Raw genomic sequence first — 23,285 nt, forward strand, 5'->3', positions numbered from 1 at the left:
TACATTTCTTGTCTTACTTGTTACCCCTCTCTCATTTTTCTTCTATCTTCCCTCTCCCCCAATCCTCATGAGTTGTACAGTTAATTTCCAACATATTGCCTGGTGAGTTTCACTGTTGCATTGCTTCATCCTTTGTCTTTTGTCTAACCATTTTGATGTTCTCCTTGCCTTCTCTAATTCAATTAAACATATATACAATACCCAGGGTACCAAAATCAAATACAGTGACAACAGGGAATAAACAATAGGAAAGGAAAGAAAAAAGAAATAATTTTACATAGTACATTAAAAACAACAACCACAATGAAAAACCTACTATCTCCATATCTTGGAGTTCGTTTCACTTAGCATCATCTTTTATGATCATATGTACATAACTATTGAGCTATTGTGATCTTCTGTTAGGTCTTTCATAGACATATACTAATTTTTTTCAATGAGGGAAACCATAGACTCTATGTTTTGTTGGTTCTGGATTCACTTAATATGATTTTTTTCCAAGTCTTCCCTTTTCGTTACAAATGGGGCAAGGTCATTCTTTATGATGGAACCATATATGCTGGTGGGAATGTGGCCATAAAGGGAATGCTACTACACTGTTGGTGGGAGTGTAAACTTGTTTAACAACTCTGGAAAACAATATGGAGGTTCCTAAAAAAATCTAACCGCAGAGCTCCCCTATGACCCAGCAATTCCCCCTCTGGGCATTTACCCAAATGGTCATAAACAAGGCCACACTAAAGCTATCAGCACAACCATGTTCACTGCAACATTATTTAGCGTAGATATGGAACCAACCTAGATGTCCCTCAGAGGGGCTGGGAATATGGCCTAGTGGCAAGAGTGCTTGCCTCCTAGATGTCCCTCAGAGATGGATGGATCAAGAAAATGTGGTCTATATACACCATAGAATTCTAATTATTTCTTTTTATGCTGGTCCTCACAGTGGAACTCAGGACTTGGGTGCTTTTCTTGAGCTTTGTTTGCTCAATGTTAGCACTCCACCCCTTCAGTCACAGTTCAACTTCTAGCTTTTTGGTGGTGAATTGGAGAACAGAGTCGCATTGGCTTTGCCTGAACAATCTTTGAATTGTGATCCTCAGATCTCAGCCTCCTTAGTAAATAGGATTACAGATGTGATACATGAGTGCCTAGCTTCAATACCTATAAATCATGATTAAGCTTTAATAAGAGATAAAATTGCATTATAAAGTATTTATATTTTTTTCAAACAGGCTAAGTTACTTGAAAGCATGCTTATGCAATCAATTTCCTATTAATAAGCCATTCCTAGCAAAAAAAAAAAGTCAGCACCACTGGCTCATGCCTGTAATCCTAGCTGTTTAGGAGGCTGAGATCTTAGGACTGTGATTCAAAGTCAGCATTGGCAGGATGGAGGTATATGAGACTCTTTATCTCCATCAAACTACCAAAAAAGCCATAAGCGAAGCTTGTAGCTCAAGTGGCAGAGCATTGGCTTTGAGCAAAACAAGCTTAGGATAGAGCCCAGACCCTGCGTTCAAGCCCCAGGATAAGCACAAAAAACATAAAAAGCAATCCCAGATTTTTTTTTCCTATTTTAAGAATTCACTTATAATGAAGAATGCAAAACTGATTTCTGACTTCTACATCGATGTTCAGAGATGCAAGGTAAGAAGCTAGCGGAATTTTGTTCCTTGAAAGGATATAGGTACAGGAGGAGGCTCTGTCTTCTTATTCTTCACACTTTGAACATCACCTTGGAATGACGAGATACTTGGAGTTATTGTAGCAATCTTTCACAATGAGGTAAGAAATGAGAGTGACATCTAAAAAAGCAACTAAAAGCGTGCTAAAAAGCAACAAAAAGCTGATGTAATACATTTTAATACTAAAACGTTTTCTAAACTTTTTGTTATATTTAGATTTGGAATTAGGTATTCTAATTCTTAGAGACAAAAGCAGCTTAACCAATATTATATGATATTAAGAAACAGTTGTGGGGGCATAGAAAGTGAAGTGCACAAGAAGCTAGGAAATTAGCTAAGAGAAAACAGTAGAACTGATGCACCTTGGCTCCTGACTTTCTAATGGACAACTTTACACAATCTATGTACTTACCATGTAACTTTGCCTTCCTATATCATGATGTGCCAGGAGTTCCCTACCCATCCTTGTCAACTAAATACCTTGAAGTCATTTTTTCTTCATTGAAACCATGAACTTGACTAGAATGTGGGCATAGCAATGGTGGTAATGTTTAGAGAAAACTTACAATGACAATGAAATGAGCTAGGATTGATGAACTTTGTGCATGATATCTTTCTCATTTTGTTGTCATTTAGTTTAGGAAACAATGTGTCCACTACCTCTTACTCCAAGGATGAGCACACACTGCATTTAGCTGGTCCCAAAAATCAATTCAGAGTTGAATATGATACCCAATTAGCTCTCATCTAGTAAACATAAGACTTTTTTTCTTGGGCTTCTGGGAATGAAAAACCATCTTTCTCTAGGAGTCTTTGCAGTTTGAAGATAAGAATCCAGCTTTGTGGGCTGGGGATGTGGCTTTGTGGTAGAACACTTGCCTAGCATGCATGAAGCTTTGGATTTGATTACTCAATATCACACAAACAGAAAAAGCCGGAAGTGGCGCTGTGGCTCAAGTGGCAGAGTGTTAACCTTGAGCAAAATGAAGCCAGGGACAGTTCTCAGGCCCTGAGTTCAAGCCCCAGGACTGGCAAAAAGAAAAAAAAAGAATCCAACTTAGCAGGGCAGATGTTTCCACCTCTGGGAAGACAGACTGCAGAGAAACTTCAGTGAGTGAAAGAACAGAGCTGAGTGATTAGAGAAAGACTTGAAGTAATTTTGCGCTCCTAGATCCCGTCATGCCTAAAGCTATTCGTACCCTTTGTATTTTCAACTGAATAGTCAAATGACTTTTCATGCTTCTTTTTGCAGTTTGTATAGGTTTCTATCAACTTCACAGAAAGAATCTTTACTGAAACATGAGCTGCCAACATAAACAATAATCACATAACTTAGAGAAGATGATAATGAATATGAAATGTATTTATGAAGTAAGAAATGTTATGCATTTGTCAGCACCAGTTCATGACTGTAGTCCTCAGTACTCAGGAAGCTGAGATCTGATGCCATCTGGGGCAGAAATGCTCATGAGACTCTTATTTCCTGTTAACTACCAAAACGCCAGAAGTGGAGCTGTGGCTCAAGTGGTAGAATGCTAGCCTTAAGAAAAAAAAAGTCATGAACAGGGCCCAGGCCTTGAGTTCACGACCCAGAACTGGCACACACACACAGACACACACACACAGACACACACACACACACACACACACACACACACACACGCGCTGTTATCCAAAGAAAGTAAATCATAGAGATTTAGTTAAAATGACATTGCCAAATTTAATTTCCATGGCAGGATTTCAACCCATATATAAATTTGATGTAATCTAAAATTTGACACATGAGGGACATCACATTACTGGAACATTTTGAACCATATTATTTTGAATATTTACCTTTAAATATAATAGATAATAGGGAAAGAGAAAGATAATATTCTGTTTAATTGGGCAAGCATCAGTTCACCAGCTTTGCTCCTCAACCTCTATGTCTGTCGTCTGGAACAAAATTAAGATTATTTCCACTTTCTTCTTCCTTATGGTATTCCAAAAAAGAGAGCATTTCCAGACCCTTGAGCTCCTAACTCCCCACCTACATTCCCATCTGTGGACTCACTGGTAATCTTTTCTTCCTCTCTTAACAACTTTAATTTTTTTTTAATTTAGAAAATACCTCTTGTTGGAGGTGCCAATATTTTTGGAATCCTCCGCAAATGCCTATGGCCTTGGCAAGTGTTATCATTATATCTTCGTTCTACCATTTCAGCACTTATACCAGGGGTGGCAGGCAACACATTGGTTGGAGAAAAATCTATTTTCTGTAATTTTTCCTTGAAAGCATCTTTTGGTGAGAAAAATAAATAGACCTTGCCCGTGACTGCACTTATAAATCCTGTTGTTTACGTAAGTTTAGCTGGAGGAGGTTGTGTTTCCTCTTTAAGCTCTCAAACTTTTGCCCAGTTTAGTTGTTCATCAGCATAACCAGGTTAAGTCCCTCAGATTACAAATTAGCTTCACTTTCCCTTGTCACTGCTATATATTTTTGACAAATTATGAGAAGAACAAACAGTAATGGGATCTCTGTCAGTTAGATTCCAAATGAATCAAAACTATGAGGAAAACTACTCAATAGATGCAGTTAAATGTTCAAATAATGTGACAGTGTTATCATTTACACAGAAGACAGTCTCTACATGCTCTTCAAAGTGATGTTATTCTGCTTTTAGGAGAGAGAGCCATTGAAGCTACTGCAGGAAATTTACAAAAGGAAGAACAAAGCACGGAGGATGACACAGATATGAAAAATATAGGCAGAGTCAGGAAACAATACAGCCAAGTGGATTGCTCAGCTACAGAAACAAACCAGACAATTGCCTTAGTAATAAGGTCTGTTGAGTAAGGTTTATGGCTGCAAGCAAGAGAAAAGCACACAACACCATGGCTATATTAAGCAAACAGATATTTTATCTGAATAGTACTTGAGGGGTAGAGGTGGGAAAGAGCTCAGTAAATTAACTAGAATCTGGGCACAAAATTTGGAGATGATTAGTGACCAAGATGCTCAGGAGATCTATGAAATAGGAAGCAGGAAAAAAAGTACATGTCCTGTAACTCACCTAGATGGGTGAGGATGCTATTTTTATTACCATTACCAAAACCAGTACATCACCTTTAGTCATCAATTGCTCAAGATTTGAACTTCTCTGAAGGTTGCTCCATTGATTGAAACCTTGTTACACAAAATAGGTAAGAACAGGAAAATACAGCCTTCAGTGGTTTCCTACCAGACCATATTCTCTTAGAAGTTTCTTTCACCAAAGTGCTACACACATGGATGAATCATTTCCCAGTGATGTGCTGTAGGAGAGAAACAGTGGGTACAGAAAGATGACAATTATATTTGTAATGTGAGTAATTTCAGTGGTTTAGATGGAATCATCCTATAATCTTGGAGTATAAATGGCATTTTTCTAGGTTTCTAGATCAATATTTTCAGATAGCATATCAGAGTGGTGCCACTTATCCTTTATTTTTTCTCCAGTTTCTCCAACTTTACCTTTGTGACTTCCTTTTGTTTAAAATAGTCACGCTATGAACTCAAGATGACTTGTTTCAAAACTTTACTGAGTTTTTACTGGAGAAATGGAAAAGGAGTTTTGTGCTAAAGCTTATTGAATAGCTTATTTCTGAATTAAGATATAAAACATGCTTAATGCAAAGTGTGATAAGGCCTAATATAAGTGCTTTTGGAGGTGCTACGATATCATATGATATTTTGGAGGAGTTTTGAATGGCAATACCAGCTACTACTTTTTGGCATATAGCTACAAAAAAAATTGGGCTGATTCTGTGCTGATCCTCTGACCTCCCATGTAAGTAAACCTCCCTCATTGTCTGGTTTACTTGTGACTCTTTTTTTCCCTTAGAAGAGAAAAGTATAGGAAAAAGTTTAATTATTTTAACTTTTAAGTAGCTTGGAATGTAACTAAATAGGATTTACCAAATATGTGCACTTCTGTGTAAGGTTTTCTACTATGTGTTTATTCATATTTTTTCATCAAAACAAACCAACCTAAAATCTATGGCACATAATGGCTATTTGTGTATGGAAAGACTGGTTTGGACTCTGTGAAGAAGATCTCCACACAAGAGTAGGCTGAGTGTCTGCAGCTCCCATCAAAGATGGATAGTTGGCTGCAGGGGTAATAGCTTCCTCTGACAAGAGCCGTCCAAAATGTGTTTCAGGGACAGGGACCTAGACACAATCGTGAAGTTCTTCTTTCTATGCTTTTCTCTCTTCTCTCTTCAGGCCTTTCATTTCTGCCTTTCTCGTTTTCACACTTGATGTCGTTCTGTAATATATCCTTTGGCAATTTCTGTTCAGTTCTCAAACCCTCATGAAATTGGACTTCAGATCAATTTTGTTCTGACTGGTGAAACAGGCATTTGGGTGAGTATATCAGCCAGAAGGAAACTTTTGTCTTAAATGAAGAGCATATCAAACTAAATGCGTATGAAAACTTTCCCTATTTATCTACTTTAGGTAGCAACTTTATCTTGCACTTTTAGCCACCCCCCCTCTTCTCACCCAAAGTAGCATCTTTCTCTCTCTCAGTGCACACAACCATAAACGTGCATACTCACATGTGCATATGCTCATGCACAAAGAATCATAACAGCATAGAAAATTGTTTGAACAAGTGGATTTTTATGCATTTTTGTCTCCATTCATCCAATATATCTATCTAAGAATACTTTTAAATATCTACTGGGGACAAGGAAAGAACACTGTCTTTGTAGAGCTTATGCCATTTATATAAAACACATAAACACATGAATACACAACAAAAATATGAAGTCAGATGATGGTAAGTTCAATGGAAAAATAAAGCAAGGCAGAGTGCTTGATAGTATTGCCAGAAAGACATATCTGAGGCAATGCTGTTTGAACAAAAGCCAAAGATGAATTTGATCAAAGCAGGTAGGACCTTATAGATTGCAGGAGAGCACTGAATACATTTTAAATGTGATTTTATTCTTAGTAGTTGAAGATTATTGAGCAGGAAAGTGTTGATGTAATTTATATCTTTAAGTGATGACCCCCTCCCTGACCCCCAGCTCCCCCAGTTGCTGTGTGGAAACTTAATTTTTTGTTTTTTGGAAACTTAATTTAAAGAGGTCTGGCAGAGAAGCAGAGAGGCCAGTGAGGGAGCTGGTGAAATACTCTACAGAGAATTGAGGATACTAGAATAAGAATGGTAATAACGGAAGTGACTAAAAGTGGTTTAATTTAAACTACATTTTTAGGCAGGATTTGCTGATGGAAGTGGAAGAGACGGAGATAGAGTGCAGGGTGACTCCAGCTGGCACATGGCTGTGGTATTTCCTGAAATAGAGAACACGTGGGAGCAGGGGAACCAAGGGTAGTTCTGGATAAATTTGAGATGTCTACTGAGCACTTAAGGTGATATTAAATAGGCATTTTAACATGCAAGTCTGGAGTGTGAAGCTGACGTTTTAAGTTTTGGAGAGCATCAACTTATAGATGGAATCTGAAGCCACACGACTGAAATACTTCACCCCAGAAAGTTTGAATATGCTCTAGTAGTGTGAGAATGAAAACAAAAAAGAGAAAATAAGTAAAAAGACTGGGATTGGGGTGGAGAACATGATCCCCTAATGAAGTGACTATACTAATGAGTTTTAATATAAAGGAATGAAAAACTGTAAATAAATTACTCTCCTAAGATCACTGAAAGGTTTTATATCTCTGGTTGTATTTTCATCCATATCTATTTCTAGGGATTAACTTTCCAGGAAGTGCAAAAAAACAAACAAAAAAGGTAGTCTCTGATGTAGAACACCCTCATTGTCTAGAAAAAAACATTATTAAAATATGAAATTATAGTTTTAATATAAAGAGAAGGCAGGGGTAAACTGAAAAGACCAAGATAGCCTCATGTCATTGGTAATTCTAATCTGAAAGAAAAAAATTTGATTAGAAGTTTGTTCAGTAGAGAACGTAAGAAAAGAATATTCAAGGTGAATTTAACTTTCCATAGGAGGACCAGATAAATGAAGCTTCTTTTTTTTATATTTACAAGTAAACATTTAGTATTCTGTGTGCCTTCTGGTCACTTAAGATACATGAATGTGTGAGTGAGACATTCAATATTAATAAGAGGAAATAATAATTTTTTTTTTTTTTGGCCAGTCCTGGGCCTTGGACTCAGGGCCTGAGCACTGTCCCTGGCTTCTTCCCGCTCAAGGCTAGCACTCTGCCACGTGAGCCACAGCGCCGCTTCTGGCCATTTTTTTTCTGTATATGTGGTGCTGGGGAATCGAACCTAGGGCCTCCTGTATCCGAGGCAGGCATTCTTGCCACTAGGCTATATCCCCAGCCCAGGAAATAATAATTTAAAAAATTATTTCTAGCTAATGATTATAGCATGATCATATGACTGAGGGAAATTCATGTAGTTCAGTTAGCTTTAGGCATATTTGAGGGTAGGTTTACTTATTTATTTTTCTTCACCCATCCTCGGGCTTAAATTCAGGGCCTGGGTGCTTGCCAGGAGCCTCTTTTTGCTTAGGCTAGAGCTCTAATGGAGATACAGTGCCATTTTCAGCTGTTTTGAGTAGTTCATTGGAAATAAGAGCCTCATGGGCACTTTTCTGTCTAGGCTGGCTTCAAACTGCTATCCTCAGATCTTACCTTCCTGAGTAGCTAAGAAAACAGGCATGAGTCAAGGGTGCCTGGATCTGCTTTAGGTGTATTTTAGATGATTAGTGTAGCTAATTTTGTTTAGTGAAGACTACCTACGTGTCATTTGAGTTGACAGTTCTTCATACTCTGTATTTTCCTGTATCCCTTCTCAAAATTATGAAAGGGACCAGAAAAGGAAGGAGGCATGCTTTGAAAATTTGAAAGATATCAGATTTGCTAGTATCTTCAATATTTGTGGACTCTTCCTACCCTTTTGTAGAATCCACTGATTCAATCACATAATTTTGTGTAATTAAGTTGATGGTAAACCTTTTACAAATTATGTAACTGTTTACAAAATTTAGGAGGGTATACTTCATTGAAGGGTTAATACTACTGTGAGATCAATTACTTTATTTTTGTTTGAGTGACAGATATGAGAAGAATATTTGATACATAAAATGTATTCAGGTAATTGAGTGAACCAATTCTAAATGATTTAATTTGTCATTAGGGACTAAAGATGAAAATGTCATTCAGTGATTGTTAAGAGTTCAAAGAGCTTTTGTGGGTGGGGAAAGTGCTGAAATCTTAACACATTCCAGATTTAGGCAAAATCTAGGAAAGAAGACTGTATTTTTTTCTCTCTAATACCAGCATAGATTTGTTAGACTCTCTGGTGGCAAGACTTCAATTTATTTGCATGAATGCATGGTTCAATAAGAAAAGATTCGAATTTAGTTGGAGTAAAACTGCTTAATGATTTCAAATATTACTTGTAATATATTAATATAACAGATTGGTATATCTATAATAGAGTCTCTTTCATTTAAGTCTTAAGGGTGTTCTCCAAGCCACTAATGTTGAGTGCTAGGTACAAGCTGAAGTACCTAAGAGGAAAGCACTTTAGGTTAAAAGCACTTTCTCTCTCTGCCTCCGGTTAAAAGCTATTTCAGAATTCTGTTAAAGGCATTCCTTACTCCTCAGCTTCAGCTTAAAAAGAGGCTTTGATGAGTAGTGCTTTGAGGCAGGTAAAGGATTTTATAATAAAGCATATTGAGAGCTGGTGAATCATGTGGTTCTGTGGAGTAGGCCAGCTATGTGGAGGTATGGAGCAAGTACTGCTCAGCAATGTCCATTCCCTGTGCACTGTCCTGAGCAATGTAATATGTTAGCTATTCTGTGCAAAGAAATCAAGAAACTTCTCCAGGAATGTAGCTGGAGAGAAGGGATTTTGAGCCCAAATTTTTAGGCTATGATACATACTTTTCTGAAAATATTTTGTCCTTTTTGGGCTTTCACTCAAATATTCCTCATTTTTTCAGCTCTTACTGCAAAAAAATGACCATGCAAAAATATTTCCTACATACACTATCCCTCCCTGAAGTTGTCTACAGAATGTGAATTGCTGCTGTATGCGCTGCATATTTTCAGAGTTCCTTGAATTCTTTTAAGACATATTTCTTTTCCAGCTAATAGGACCACCTATGAGAAGGAAGTATATCTTAAAGAAAAAAAAAGGAAAATTCAGTAATTGCATTCAATGAACATTATGTAAATAAGGAAAACATGTATGAAAGGAATACCTTAGTTGGGTCTGCCTACTAAGTTGGCAGAGTGATACTCATCACCCCAGATATCTTCATGTAAGAGTTGACAGTAGGTGAATGACAGTTAGCTGAAAGGCATGCTGAACTTGTACGTCAGTGGGAGAGCACAAAGAGATGGAGAATGGTATCTGTACTTCAGCTCTGTCCCAAGGATTGGAAGTGATTTCTGGTGAGGAAATAGCCTCAGATAGAAAAGAACAAAGCACTTCTCTCTTTGAAAAATTCACAGCCAGATATACATGTAGATGGGCTAGGCAAAACAGAAGTTTTCCTGTTTTCTCTAGAGATGCATCTCTTCTAGGAACACAGATGGGCAAACCAAAGAGACTGGACAACCTCAGTTTCAAATAGAATGTTCTGCAGGATAGGAGTTCTGGAGTACAGGCGGAGCAGTGGGTTCCCGCGTGGAGCTGGATGAGGTGATTTTGGGGAAGTGAGTGGAAAGTGGTGTATAAAAAGAATGAAACATAGGAGAAGATAGTAATGCAGAAGATACTTCCCATGATGTAAAATATATACCAACCACTTCCAGAAAGAGCTAGAGAGACACTAGATATGCGAAGAGTGAACTGTGCTCATACAGAAGGGAACCATGTCTCATGATATTTGTGTCTAACAGGTAGAATTATTTTATCCATACCCACACTGGAACTTTTGCAATTTGGATTACATAAGAATTCAGTAAAATTAAGTAACAGGTACTTGATGCAACAACTTTGTTATATAGGTTTCTAAAATATCTTTTTTTTTTTTTTTGGCCAGTCCTGGGCCTTGGACTCAGGGCCTGAGCACTGTCCCTGGCTTCCTTTTTGCTCAAGGCTAGCACTCTGCCATTTGAGCCACAGCGCCCCTTCTGGCCGTTTTCTGTATATGTGGTGCTGGGGAATTGAACCCAGGGACTCATGTATACGAGGCAAGCTCTCTCACCACTAGGCCATATCCCCAGCCCCTAAAATATCTTTTTATCAGTCTTCTAATAGTGTCACACTTACTAGGTGTATGATATTCTTGATGTAAAATAGTTCCTACTAAACAGTGCTTAAATGTTTTAATTTGAAGAATGGAATCACATATTTTTTTATGATCTCAATGTTCAGGTATTTTTTGGCACATGGTAGTTCCTAAATAGAATGCTTTCCCTCCTACAAATTCATTAGCTTAGAACTCTATTAAACACTTTTTATAGGGCCTTTTGATAATCATGCCCTCAACATTTATCCAACTATCATTTGGTTTTTCTGTAATTGTATGCTTCAACCATCTTGTCCATTTCTTCTTCACAGTAAAACTTTTAAAATCAAGACTCAGTCTAAAGACTATAGAATAAAAGAAACATTAATCTTCTCTACTTTTTCACTTAAAATATTTCCAAATCGGTGACCTGAATACTCCTTGAAATATTTGACATTTGATAGATTATGCCATAATATTTGTACATTTATCTACCTTACCTGCTTCTCTGCTTTATGGAATTTTGAGCTTTCTTCTAACACAACGGTTTTAGAAACATATGTCAGCAGACAACATGAACACCTATCAAAACTAAAGCATAAAGAAACAGGTGAGGCATCCTTGGCTTGTGCCTGTGATCCTAGCTACTCAGGAGGTTGTGATCTGAGAGTCACAATTCAAAGCCAGCATTGATAGGAAATTCCATGAGATTCTTTTAACTCTAATTAACTACCAAAAAGCCAGAAGTTAAGTTGTGGCTTGATTGGTATGGTGTTTGTTTTGAGCAAAAAAAAAGCTCTGGAATACACCAGTTTATGTCCCAGGATTGGCAAAAGACAAAGAAAGAAAAAGAAAGAAAGAGAGAGAGAGAGAGAGAGAGAGAAAGAGAGAGAGAGAGAGAGGGGGGGGGAGAGAGGGGACAAAAAATAAAAAAATCGCAGACACATTTATCATCATTGAATAATAAGTATTGTTCTGGACAGTTAAAATGGTCAAGATGTTGTATGAATGTGTAACATCACAAAAAAACATGCCACAAATATTCTGTTAGGCATTTTTAAGAATATATGCTCTGCAATCAGGAGAGTAAACAACATGCATTGTTACAAGTAGGATTAGGATTAGAGTATAAGAATAAGCAATTATTATTCATTATACTAATTGAAATTTATATATCAATTATCCCATGAGGGATCCCATGATCCCATGAGTGATCTGTAAAGTGTCCAGACAGATAATTTCATCACCCTGCAAATCATGAATCATAGACAAACCAGGCTTAAAAACTACCTTAAAATAGGAACATTTTGGTTTTGCAATCCACTGCTTTTCTAAATATAAGAAATGTCTTCAGAAATACTACTGATGGAGTTGTTGGTATCTTCTGTTTTTAACCATCACCATTCACCTTTCTCACATATTTGTAAGCACACAAGGGGAAAAATCATGTGTTTAAGAGCTAAGGATAGGGCTGGGAATATGGCCTAGTGGCAAGAGAGCTCACCTTGTATACATGAAGCCCTGGGTTCAATTCTCCAGCACCACATATACAGAAAACAGCCAGAAGTGGCACTGTGGCTCAAGTGGCAGAGTGCTAGCCTTGAGCAAAAAGAAGCCAGGTATAGTGCTCAGGCCCTGAGTCCAAGCCCCAGGACTGGCAAAAAAAAAAAAAAAAAAAAGAGCTAAGGATAGGTTTTGTGCTCAAATATCTCTTTCTTTTTTTCAAGAAAGAGTTGCAATTTTTTAAAGCTATTCTTTGATTATGGGGCTCAAAACTGGTGCTAGTGTTTAGTTCAGAACTTCCCCTGCAAAAGCTACCCAACCTCCACAGGTATGACAGCAAGAGTCCACAGACAGAGGCTCCATCATAGCTTTTGATGAGGGTCAAACTGTAATTCTTTTTTTTAAGTTTTTATTATAAAATTGATGTACAGAGAGGTTACAGTTTCAGACGTTAGGCATTGGATACATTTCTTGTACTGTTTGTTACCTTGTCCCTCATACCCCCCTCCCCCCTCCCCCTTTCCCCCCCTGAGGTGTTCAGTTCACTTACACCATACAGTTTTGCAAGTATTGCTTTTATAGTTGTTTCTCTTAATTTACCCTTTGTCTCTCAATTTTGGTATTCTCTCTCTATTTCTTAATTCTAATACCAGTATACACGGTTTCCAATATACTCAGATAAGATTACAGAGATAGTGTAGATACAATCCAAGAAGGTGATACAAGAACATCATCAACAGTATAAACTACAGATACACATGGGATGTTGAAAGTAGTTACAACTGTGATATAACAATCATTTCCATAAAATGGAGTTCATTTCACTTAGCATCATCTTATGTGATCATAAGGGTATTGCTATTGGGCTCTTGTGATCCTCTGCTGTGGCTTGCCTAATCCTGTGCTAATTATTCCCAATAAGGGAGACCATAGAGTCCATGTTTCTTTGGGTCTGGCTCACTTCACTTAGTATAATTTTTTCCAAGTCCTTCCATTTCCTTACAAATGGGGCAATGTCATTCTTTCTGATAGAGGCATAAAATTCCATTGTGTATATGTACCACATTTTCCTGATCCATTCGTCTACGGAGGGGCATATGGGTTGGTTCCAGATTCTCGTTATGACAAATTGTGCTGCAATGAACATTGTTGTGCTGGTGGCTTTACTGTGATATTGTTTGTAGTTTTTTAGATAAATACCCAAAAGTGGGGTTTCTGGGTCATAGGGGAGTTCTACATTTAGCCCTCTGAGGAATCTCCATACTGCTTTCCAGAGTGGCTGAACCAGTTTACATTCCCACCAACAATGAAGTAGGGTTCCCTTTTGGCCACATCCCCTCCAACAACTGTTATTGTTAGTTTTCTTGATATATGACATTCTTACTGGGGTGAGATGGAATCTCAATCAAACTGTAATCCTTGATTGTAGAAACAGATATATTTGGCTTATACAGGGAAGTGCTTTTTATTAAGACTTTACTACAAAATATTTATGAACATCCCCAGAGTACCTCAGATACCTCAGATAGCTCGTGTTCCCATACATCCTCTAGAGAATTGTCTTGCCTTGTTTGAGTGAATTATTTGTTTCCCCTAGCTATCTACCTCCTGCCCCATTTCTTCCTTCTGAGAAAAATGACAGTTACAGATTTGCTGTCCTGGTCTGTAGACAAACCTAGTCAGCTCCCACTCTATGTACTAACATTTGCAGCATTATTTTAACACCACTGTGGCATCCTGCCTAACTTTATATACATATCTAACTAACTTAACTTTTTATACATATCTCTTCACAGGTTTATCAGTGCTTATCCAGCCAATATTATTTTTCTTCAAGACTATTCACTTTACACTAATACTTGATTTTTCTAATATTAACTGATTAGGAAGGGGCATATGTGCAACAAATCTGTATGTAAATATGTGAAATTTGTGTTAGAGAATCTGAGGCATTTGACATCATTGGGAATTCTGTTTTCAGTGAAATGAGGGCTTTAACCTTGTTTGTCTTTCTAAAATGTTTCTGACTTCTTCTTCAACTGATAATTATGTGAACATATTCATAACCAAAATAGGCTTTCACATCTTCTTTGACATGTTAATTGTTTCTAAAAAACATTAAATAAGGTCCTGTCAAATTCTTTATATAATATTCAATAGTCTTTCATGATAATTAATTTTTAAGATAGAAAATTTTTAATTGGTACAAGGCCTCAAAGCATTTGAAATGTGAATTCACAGAAGTTTCAAACATTAGTATTTTGCTCTTAATAGAATGTAAGTATGAGATGGTACAAAGAATAAGTAAATCTGGGAGAAAATGGTGTTTTTGACACAGATTATTGGGGATCTTAAGATAGTAACATATCTTCAAGATAATATTTCAGAGTATCTGCTTTCTTTTTTCTTGGTCTTTATTTAGCCATGTGACAGATTCCTACACTTTAAGGTAAACTGAGGTCCCATCTCTTCCAGCTCCATCTTTTCTTTTGCTTGTACAAATTCAAGTTCTATGTTCAAAAAGACATATTGTGAGTGATATATTCAAGTTAATGGATCTCCCTCCCATGTATTTAACTTGGATGACATCTCTAAATTTTCTCTCCTCTCTAATATGTAGATAAGATAGTCTTTAAAGAACTGGAACTCAACGATGGCTGGAAGAGTAAAATTTCTCACATTTGCTTGACATCTGTACCACATTTACGTACTACAGAAATGTCAGTCCTTGTGGCAGTTCTGAGATGACTATCTGCAGGAATTATCACAACAAAAGCATGATTTGTGGTTGGGCGCATTTCAGACAGTTTTAAGGGTTGGTCCATTTCTACAGATTGTAATTTGACTAAAAATTCAAACAGCAAATATTAAATTATTTTTCTTGTAAATATGGACCAGATTATTAATAGTTTATTGTTTCAAAGAATTCTGTATGATTTGACTTTTTCCATATCTGAATGTACATACCATGTTCACTGATGTTACTGTTAAAAATATCTGTGTCAAAAATATCTGTTTTATTCCAGTAACCATAATTAACATGGAGTCAATAATTGCTTCATATTTTTGGCATATTCTAATGAAGAGAAGAATTCACCTTTTACTAAAAATGACTTTGTTAAATGGGTATATATTTTCTTATGAAAATCCAATTTAATTATGCTGAAGATTAAAGCTAACCACTTTATAATATGCTTCTAATCTTATTAATGGAATGTCAAAGGTAAAATACTAGAGACATTTGAAAATCCAGCAGGGTTAGGTCATAGCATTATATAGCAAAGTTCCTGAGTTATTGAAAAAAATGCAAGTTTATGAAGGCACATATTGTAAAGTTACTTTAAGAAACACTAAACTGGCTATTTTTCTGAATTCTTTTCTTTACTGGGCCTTTCCCTTAAGCTAATATTAAATGATGAAAGTACATTTACATAAAACCTGTTTTGTATAAGGTCTAGCTGAAAGGAGGAAGAGAAAAGTTTTCTTATTCCTCTTTTGTGTTCTTTATCCTATGTGCAAAACAAGTATTCAGAACGTCTTTTTAAATAATGAAAACAATAATAACTGCTCCTAAGGGAATAAGGAAAGAAAGAAGGGGCTTTGTTTCATTTATCTGTGATAAGGCACTTTGGAACTTTGGTTTTTATGAGTTGAGGAAAGAGATGTACACGACATGCCAACCCTTCTATATGACAGTTTATGCTTCCTATACAGCTTATTTAACTCAAATGCCTGGGAAATAGACACAATTACCACCTTATGGAATGCTACTTAACTTTAAATGTTCCCTACAGATTAGAAACTCACTTCATCAGAATTTATCTCAGGTTCTCAGGAATTATTCTTCCCTAAGCTCCTGAATATTTCTATGTGATTTAACTTTTTAAAAAAACAAAAAATAACTGAGATCGCTTAGAATCAACTATAATAGAAAATGGGGGAAAATTCCCACACTAGCAGAGTCTGTTTAAAAGAGTTCTTCGGAAAGAGCTGGTTCCTATGCCCATGTACACTTTAATCATTCACTCTTTCAGCTGTTATCAATTTAAAACCAATGAAACTCCCACACTGAGTCCATTTGAGCAGTCAATTTTAATATCTCAAGGCATCTGTAGTTATTCTGAATTGGCTGCAAAAGCAGAACTAACAAGTTAAGCTCTAACCATAAGTCGACATCAGGCTGGTAAACCATACATCAAACACAGACAGTTAGTCAATACCCCAGTATGAAAAACCAACTAGCATTTTTAAGAAGAGCAATATATTCATAATATAGTTGGGAAGTCTGCTTTGTGTCTCATCCCCGATGACTGTGCATTCAGCTGTCTTGTCAATGGGGTGATTTTCAAGCTAGCAAAGAATCACATTTGAGAGAAAGCTGGAAACTTGAGAAGAAAGAGAGGAGGGAATGAGCCTTTTATGAATAAGAATCTAGAAAGTTTTAAATGGTCACTTTTTATAAGAAAACTCTTCCAACCATATGTTCTAGATCATTGAGCACAATCCCTACTTCAAATATAATGTCACTGTCAGGCCATGTGTCTCAATTTTGTGTTTGGAAAATATGGTTGTTAGAAATACCTCTTTCCCTCCCAGGAGTGACTCTGAGACAGGGTTGATGTCTCCCAGAGAGAGAAGAGGACAATGAGGAAGCAGAAGTATTCAAACAAGATCAAGGCAGTCATCACTTCAATCAAATCATTTCCAAATTTTGGGAGAGGGAGCCCTGGGGGAGGGGGAATGAAGGGTGTTTATGACATATTGCTGCCTATTCCCAGAACTCTTTTATGTACTTTTATTTTATCTTCAAAAAGAAAGGGCATATTAAAGGGAAGTGTCTAAGGAGGAGCAATGTTACATAAAGTTTATGTTTTCAGTTCTGTTGCCCCAGAAAATGCTTTGATAAAACACACTTAGAGCACCATAGTCAGTTTCAAAGAAAAGCCAAGATACACCTCTTCTCATTGCAATTTGTCTGACTTGGACAATCAACTGTGATTATACAAACTTTGCTTTGTTTTCCACAGACAAAATACAAAACACAAGGTTATTGGGGCTGGGGATATGGCCTAGTGGCAAGAGTGCCTGCCTCATATACATGAGGCCCTGGGTTCGATTCCCCAGCACCACATATACAGAAAATGGCCAGAAGTGGCGCTGTGTCTCAAGGGGCAGAGTGCTAGCCTTGAGCAAAAAGAAGCCAGGGACAGTGCTCAGGCCCTGAGTCCAAGCCCCAGGACTGGCCAAAAAATTAAAAAAAAAAAAATAAAAAAAAACAAAAACAAACAAAAAAAAAACCACAAGGTTATTTTTCTAATGTGGAATCATTTTCCTACTAATAATTTTACATGAACTAGAAGGTATCTGTCAGTTTGTCTGTCCATCCATCTGTCCATCTGTCTGTCTGTCTAATCAAACTGTATTTGTATCATCTATCATTATGTATTCATCCACACATATACATACATACACATATCTCCTATTCCCCCCTCCTATCCCCTCCTCCCCCTCCTCTCCCTCCTCCTCCTGTTCTTCACCTTAGAGGCTTGCCACTATGTTTCTCAGGCTAGTCTTGAATGCCTGGGCTCAAGTGATCTTCCTGCCTCTGTCTTCTGATGAGTTGAGAGCACAGACATATAACTACCACTCAGTGTGAAGCTTGATATTTGTTTTTAACATCAAGTAGGATAAGTTCAAAATGAACTCTTTGTATATTGAACAAAAATTGGGCCCCCAATAAACTGATATAAATCCTTTATTTTTGTCTTGGGAATTTGTGAAATATTGGTAAAAATAGACATGATTATTAAGGGAAAAGATTTGTTGGCCAAACAGTCAGTGATGCTAAAAGATATAAAAGAGCAGTTTCTTAATCTTAGGACACATAGAAATGAAATGTTTACATTAATATTTCCTTGCTTGTAGCAGTTTAACACATCTGCTGAATGGGGTCCCTGCTGAGATATTGGCTGTTAGAGCTCTGATTGATATATACCATCTTTAGATACCCACATATATTACAGATTTTTTTTTTTTTTTTTTTTTTTTTTTTTTTGGCCAGTCCTGGGCCTTGGACTCAGGGCCTGAGCACTGTCCCTGGCTTCTTTTTGCTCAAAGCTAGCACTCTGCCACTTAAGCCACAGCGCCACTTCTGGCCGTTTTCTGTATATGTGGTGCTGGGGAATTGAACCCAGGGCCTCATGTATATGAGGCAGGCACTCTTGCCACTAGGCCATATCCCCAGCCCCTATTACAGACTTTTAAATCCAACTCATATTACAAAAACGGAAGGAGTGGGACCTATTTTCTTGAAAAGAATGGAAAATTAAACTTGTTCAAGTGTATTGAAGCATTTGTATATTTCTTTAAATTACCAGTATCCAGTTCTGAATAATATTCTGATTTTATTTCTCTGAATGGTTTGTCTCACTACAAAATGGTATCACCAGCTAGCGCTTCAGATGAAGGGTAGATTTAGAAAATTATGAGGAAGCCAATATTCAGCATTGGCTCTATGTACTGTTCTCAGAGATAACAGAGGCCCTGAACAGCTAACAAGAACTAAGCTGAAGCACCTTCCGCTGCCTGAAAGCTGGCTTTAGGAGTCAAGAGGGAATGTCATAGGAGGAGAACACCTGCTGGAGAGCAGCAGGGTATCAATAATAAATGCTAACCTATAAAGAGGGGTGGGGCAGTTTCAGCACACTGACAAGCCCCACATCTTCCCTTCTCTTCAGGTGGCTTCAGGTCTCTTCAGGAAAGCTTTGGGATGTGTTGAGAGAATTGGAATGGCCGTGGTACAACTTCTCCAGAGAACAACAACCTTCTAATATGAGAAGAAAATGTCACATTGTGATTGTGAATTGTGTTCATCTGCAATCAGGCCAGAGCACAATGTAGGGCGAATTAGTCACTTTATTTTGTCCAATGTTGGTAATGGAAGAGGTGTTGCATCTTTTCTTAAATATACACATGTACACATGTACATGTGCAAACACACACACACACACACACTATTATGAGTCACTGCACAAGGTAGACTTAAATCATGACACAGACTTACATGATTAAGCTAAACCTGACTGATTTTGCTATTGTTTTCATATTGGTACATATTGTTCTTATCCCTTCTTTTCTATTCTTCCCTTCTTCCTCCTTCCCCTTTTCCTCCTCCTACTTCTTTCTGCATTTCCTGTGTTTTTGAACCCAATCCAAAGCTTTCTAGGAGAATGCTCTATAACTTAAACCATATCTCAGGCCTCCTCCATCTCTTAATTAATTAATTAATTTGCTCTACAAGTTAAACCATATCTCAAGCCTTCTACATCTATCAATTAATTAATTTGACTTACCTTTTTATCAAATAGAGCCGCCTGCTTTTTTTTAAAATTGGGACTAGTCTCAGACCATGCTACTTCTTTCTACACATCGGCCTAGTTAGGGCTTCAGATGTACCTCCCCATACCACCTGCTATTGACTTGGGATCTTGCTAACTTGTACCTGATCCTTAATCTGATCTACACCTGCCAAGTACCTGAGATTTACAGGCATAAGCCATAATACCTTTCATATTTCTTCTTGTTTTTAGCAACCTGATAGAGCTCAAAGTGGAAGACTCAAATAAAATATTTCCAATTTGTACCAGAATTCAAATGACCATGGAGACTAGGTCAAAACTATGGGCAATGGTTTAAGAATGCAAACAACAACAACAAAATACCAACACACTCCACACAGAAGTACTTCTTCCCAGGCAGGAACTACAATGGGATTATCATTATAATATTTTCAATCTATGTTGATGAATCAACATATATAGAACTCATGAATATGGAAGACTGGCTACATATTTAAGTCATCATCCTAAATAATATTACATATTAATCAACAGCTGTATAAAAGTTTAATTACATAAGAAAGTAAATTCTTGAACCACAGACTTACTTGTTGTACTGGCTCATTTTTTCACCCTGTTATCTAACAAATGCCAATTTCTGGACCTCGTTTTCGTTCGGTGCTCCACAGTTAATCTGCTTTTAATATTGGCTAGGACCTGCATCATATCCTTTCTGAATGACAGGCTTTAAAAAGGCATAGGCTTAACCTGCTACCCAGGTGCACATTTCCCCAACATTTCTCCATCTTTCATGAGTTGTATTTTATTATTGAATCAAAATAACTGTAATACTCTATTACCAATATATTTCCTCCTAAGAGCCTTTAAATAACAGAAACTGCCTAGGAACTGTTAATGCAAAGGAACCAGGAAGCTCGTAGGCCAAGATAAAGAAGCTTAAGGTTGACTATTAATTTTGGCTAATATTAAATTGTGACATTGCTCACATATAAGGAGCACAGTTCAATTATGAACTAAAAGAAGTTTAAAGGAAAGAAGATTTACAAGATATTTTAAGCACATTAGTGTACATTGTGGAAGTTGTGAGAATATTTCAAGCCAATGCAATGATAGACCCATACCATGTTATATAAATTCAAATACATTTATTCTCAGACTAACACTGATAGAGTGGCACAGTTGGAGCATGTCTCTATTCAAAGCTACATTGCAGTATATCTATATCTATACCTATATCTATATCTATATCTATATCATCTATATCTACCGATATGTGTGTGTGAACTTAACTGTGTGGTAATAAGATTATACTGTTATACATCAGTTCTAAAAATTTATTTTAAAATACATTACTCTTAACTCAATGCCTTTTCTATTGAAAACATGACTGTAAATATAACTTAGGGCTGATAATGTGTATCTCCTATATAATTGACATATTCTACAGAAGTGCCATAATTTTTCAGACATTTTTTTATAGGAACCTAAAACATTAGCTGTGTCTGTGTGGATAATTACCTTGCAGTTAAATGACAATTTGAAGTGAGTGTAGCTAGAAAAAAATGAGCACATGCCAATTTAAGAACAAAGAATTCTATAATAAAAATTATCAGAAAGGTAAATACAAGCCAACCACACATTCTCGATATACTTTTCTAAAATTAAACACATTCCTGTTGCTTTTACTAGACACTTACCTGAATTGTTTTCAAATTTATGTGAACACTAAGGGGGATAGTTTCTCAGAACCATCTTGGACATAATGTCCTCAGTGAAACCAATCAAAGAAGAGGAAAATTAGGGGAAGACAGTTGAAGAGAAGGAAGTGAGTTAGGGAGGGAAGAAGATTAAGAAAGTGGGAAAGAAGGAAAGATGAAAAGAAATTAGGAAAATAAAGAATAATTAATAGAAAAAGAAAACAGTTATAAAATAGCTAAGACAAACAGTATTATGATAGATCCCATACATACGTCAGTTAATTTAAATTTTATGATTCAAATTTCTTAGAGGAGAAAGTTAAAAGCCATATACTAAGTTATACTGTTAGTAAGTGGAAGGAGCCATTGTTAACTCTACCAATTGGAAAACTGTTACACTTTCAAATATACTAATTGCTTTTCTCCTCAATTCCCATAATTGTAAAATAAAACTGAGAACTGCTATATCATCATAGTGATTAATTCCTTTTGTTGAGATTATAAAGAAGTATTCTACATAATTTGGAAATATGTGATATTTAAGGCAGGTGTGGGGGCCTTGAAAGATTACTCTAAAGTAAAATCATCTAATTGACTAGATCTACCCTAGAATCCAGAGCTCCAGCTGGCCCATGTTGGACCATTCTTTAAGAAGAATGGGCAATCATCGCCAGCAGTTATTTGAGCAAAGTCATTAATTTGGTAGAAATAGAATGAGACAAATAAATGGAAGAAAAGGACATAAAATGAAATGGATGATTCAGACAAGAAAAGGAGAAAATTGAAAAATTAAAAACTAAAAAATCTAGAACAATGATAAATACTATTTTATGTTCTCAGGATAAGTTAACACACACTCACACACTTCTACATATTCAGTGAATGAATATTTACTGAATATTAATATCCTTCTTGCCATAAGGTATAGGAGTAGAATGATTCCAGAAGTGTTTTCTCTTGTGTGTAAGAGAATGAGATGTGGAAAAAAAAGAACAAACAGCAAAAGAAAGAGGTATAAAAAATTAAAGTAAGGACCAACAGCAACACTCACAGGACAATATGTTGGAACTGTACAACTTGGGGAGGGGACATGGGGGAGGAGGAAAGTGGAAGGAAAATGAAGGTGGGGATAACAAGTTTGACAAGAAATGTACTCACTACTTTATGTATGTAACTAACTCCTCTTGACAATAAAACTAAATTAAAAAATGAAAGTAAGATGCTAATGTTAAAACCAATTAATATAAAAATTGAGAGAAAAACATAATTTTTTTAGACTGAGAGAAAAATTAAAATTGAAGAAAACAACTCATCCTTATGTTTTAATATTCTGTTACTCATACACGATCTCACAGAGGAAAGAGCATACACATGCCGGAAGCAAATAAAAATACTAACAAAGAGGAATAAATACCAGAGTTGAAACTATCATCATTCTTGTAACTAAGTGGTAAACAGAATACATTTTCAAAACTTTATCAATTATGTATATTATTTTACTACAAAAATCTCAAAATAAAAATAAAATATTTAACTATTACCTTTATGAGAAGTTAATAATCCTAAACTTGAAACATATAACTGTTTTCTAGAAGTAACGCAATTCAATACCCAACTAAACTATTAGTCAAATGTGTGGCAACAATAGAGAAATACTTCTAGATATTTAAAGTCTCTTGATTTTGAAAGGAGATAATGAACACTGTTACAAAATAGCAAAAAGGATTAAAACCATAAGGAAAAGCCAAGGGGTTCAAAGGACTACAAGTACAACCCAGAACAGTAAAAAGAAATCACATGGTAAGGAGACCAGAAACTTATCTAAATTAAAG

At 36.4% G+C, this 23,285-nt stretch overlaps 1 protein-coding gene and 1 long non-coding RNA gene across 2 annotated transcripts in view; both read right to left on the reverse strand.

The window, feature by feature from the left end:
- Positions 1-23,285, reverse strand: part of Arhgap15 (Rho GTPase activating protein 15) — a 648,882-nt gene that overhangs the window by 247,876 nt on the left and 377,721 nt on the right. The window lies entirely within an intron of this gene.
- Positions 5,579-21,486, reverse strand: LOC125350711. The gene is made up of 3 exons (XR_007210801.1): positions 21,275-21,486; positions 18,919-18,922; positions 5,579-5,590 (listed from the first exon to the last, which is right to left on the reverse strand). It is a non-coding gene; the product is annotated as an uncharacterized LOC125350711 (long non-coding RNA).

The sequence above is a fragment of the Perognathus longimembris genome, chromosome 4 (genome assembly GCF_023159225.1).
Source record: "Perognathus longimembris pacificus isolate PPM17 chromosome 4, ASM2315922v1, whole genome shotgun sequence".
Lineage (NCBI taxonomy): Eukaryota > Metazoa > Chordata > Mammalia > Rodentia > Heteromyidae > Perognathus > Perognathus longimembris.